Here is a 2,947-nt window from a genome sequence, read left to right as displayed (position 1 = left end):
ATATAAGAAAAAATCGGTAGATTTTATGATACTTTGGGGTATTATCAGCTAAATTGCTACTTACATTCTAGTGACTGGATCTTTATCCATGGTGATGGCACATGATAGAAAAAGGACTATGGATTAGCTAGCAAATCTCAGGCTGAGTTTGCTGAACTAGCTGTTACAAAACTTCCTGGAAGAAGTTTGACCAGGACCACTCTCTACAAGAGAGTAAACTCTGAGCCATAAAATGTAATCCTTATAGCACTCTTTTTTCAGTTATATAATAGATAACACTTTACATAGGAAGAAGCTGCATTAGCCAAAATTTACTTAATAGCACATTGAGATTCTTACTATTGCAATATATAATATAGTCCAGGACAGTAGGCAACTGGCATTTAGGAGTCAGGTAAAATCTTATTTGAAAGATAGTTTCTCCTTTAAAATAATTCTGAAAATCAGAGTTTTGTTCAGATTCTCAGTGAGCGAATGAAGGTTTTTCCTGAACAATTACAGTATTTCCTGGTTGTCACAGCTCCTAATCAAATCTGAACCTATAGTTCAAAAGCATATTTTATAAGAAGCCTCTTGGGCTTTTAAACACTGACACAGATATCATACAGTTCTCCATGTTTAACTCATTGATTCTTCTGTCTGTTTCTAGGCCTGTTTGCACTCAGTAGAAAGTGCAGCCACAAAGGTGTCCAGATGGGCCTAGTCTTGATAGTGGAACATTCACTGCCGACAGGAAGGACACAGTTCAAACGAGGATGCTGTAATGAGACCCGGAGTCTTGTCACCAAGTTTCTTGGTTTCACTCTTTCTGCATGACCAGGATCAAGTCACTTGGGAATAGATTCACAAGGGATTTAGAAATCACATTTTATGTGCCATGACTTAGAATCCGCATGCCTGTACTCCCTGTACGGTGCAGAAGCAGAGTTGGGTGACTTTGGGATTCACAGCCACCAGCAGCTCCTGCCTGAATATGCCTATGAGAGCAGGCCCCTCAGGAAACACAGCCAGAATATTCTGTAGGCTTTGGGGTAACATAGCTACCAAGTGGGACAACCCTGCCAAGATGTCAGCAATTCTGGGTGTGTGCAGAATTCAGGAAAACTTAATGTATAAATTGTAGACACCTATACATTTTAAGCTCTTCAGGGGTTTGGAGGAGTGTATGTTTGATCTTAGACCCCTTGATTTAGCCTTAAACCTAAACTGGGTGACTGTATTCTTTCCTGGGTCTGTTCTTCAGTCTCTCTGTGTCTAGTTTCCCATCTGTAAAATGGGAATAGTATTTCTAATATTAGTTAAGAGTATTAGTGTGAATGTGAACTGTGACTTGTTTCTATTGTAAGCCACTATGATCCTTTTCTGGGAGCATGGCACAAAAATCAAATAAATAAATAGACATCTGCTAGGTGCTCAGATATGATGGTGACTGGCCTTTTTATTTAGGTAAATAAAAATCTGACTGATATTCATGGAATTTGTGGGTTCTCAAGATCAGGCCCTTTCTTCTTCTAGCTTTTGAGGACCTGAATTCATTTAATCAGTTCTTTCTTTTCCTCTCTTTGTTTAATTCTTGTAAATAAGAAGTAAATTTTATCTCTATGTTCCCCAGAAAAAAGGACAGTGTGGGCTTGATTCTCCCCTCACTTACACTTCCCACTGGTAGGAGCGAGCCAGTGGAGTAATATTGGTGTAAATTTGGAGTTAGTGGGTACGTCAACACGAGACGTTTAATACAGAGTAGATTAATTACATGATGTTTAATACGGAGTAGTCTTACGTCTACATGTGCTGCAGGAAACTATTAGGCTGCAGGAAACTAATTAACTCTGCAGTAGGGTAGTACTTGTAAATATGAGTACTATCCTACTGAGGAATTTTTTACTTCACAGCAGCACATGTGTAGATGCTGATCCAGCTGGCTGAGGCATGAGCATGGTTCAGTGCAGGGGCTGCCTGATGGCTAGCCCCACAGTGGAGGGCCCTCGTGCCCCAGCCAACCCTTCCATAGCACATTGAGCTGGGTTGGTTGGAGCAGCTCCAGGCTGACCAGGCTGAACCCCCAGGTCCCCTGCCAGCTGGGGCTGCTTTGACCCGGCTTGACATACTGTGGTCCTGAGCACATGTTCAAACAGCATGCCCAGGAGTAATAAACTCTGGTGCAATAAGCACTGGAGTTTACTGCTTTGAATTAATTGCATGTGTAGACGCGCCCAGCGAGAAGACAATTAAGCACCGTAGTTCTACTGAGGTGATTGATTATAGAAAGCTATGATAAAATTAATATTTTTGCTTGATGAGAATTTTTCCTATATCAGTGACTACATGGTGGTGGTGGGGAGGGGGACTTTACTGATTTCCTTTACACAACGGTGAACCTTGCAGAAAGTTGCTCCAAATGTGGATAATCACATGTAAAGGAGCAATCAGGAGATACAATACTCTATTTGGCGCAATTACATTGCAAGCTAACAGCTGCAGGCTAATAGTTATTATACAAACATACATGAATACATGAGGGAAACGCCTCCAGTCCTCAGGTTGGGGAGGACTGGGTTAGAGAGCTTCTGGAGGGGCTGGACATGTTCAAATCAGTGGGTCCAGATGCTCTCCACCCCAGGGTGTTGAGGCAGCTAGCAGGGGTTATTGCAGGGCCCTTGGCACAGCTTTACAAGTGCTTGTGGTACTCAGGCCAGGTGCCAGATGATTGGAAGATAGCCAATGAGGTCCCTATCTTTTAAAAAGGGTGGAGGGAGGACGTGGGCAACTATAGACCCATCAGTCTTACCTCAATCCTAGGGAAACTGTTTGAGAAGATCCTCAAGGAGCACATTTGCGATCGGCTGGCTTCAGGGATGATGCTCAAGAGCAACCAGCACGGTTTCATTAGGGGCAGGTCATGTCAGACCAACCTGATTGCCTTTTATGATCAGGTCACAAAAGCATT

General features: G+C 42.6%; 1 long non-coding RNA gene across 1 annotated transcript in view; it reads left to right on the top strand.

Annotated features, from left to right (window-relative positions):
* The first annotated feature begins 1,807 nt into the window (after positions 1-1,807).
* The window catches only part of LOC109308699, an 18,804-nt gene continuing 17,664 nt past the window's right edge, over positions 1,808-2,947 (top strand). The window contains exon 1 of the long non-coding RNA XR_002100682.1: positions 1,808-1,902. This is a non-coding gene — a long non-coding RNA (uncharacterized LOC109308699). The remainder of the gene's footprint in view (positions 1,903-2,947) is intronic.

This window comes from Crocodylus porosus, unplaced genomic scaffold, assembly GCF_001723895.1.
Source record: "Crocodylus porosus isolate Cpor-Errol unplaced genomic scaffold, CroPor_comp1, whole genome shotgun sequence".
NCBI lineage: Eukaryota > Metazoa > Chordata > Crocodylia > Crocodylidae > Crocodylus > Crocodylus porosus.
This window is presented reverse-complemented; position numbering and strand designations above follow the sequence as displayed.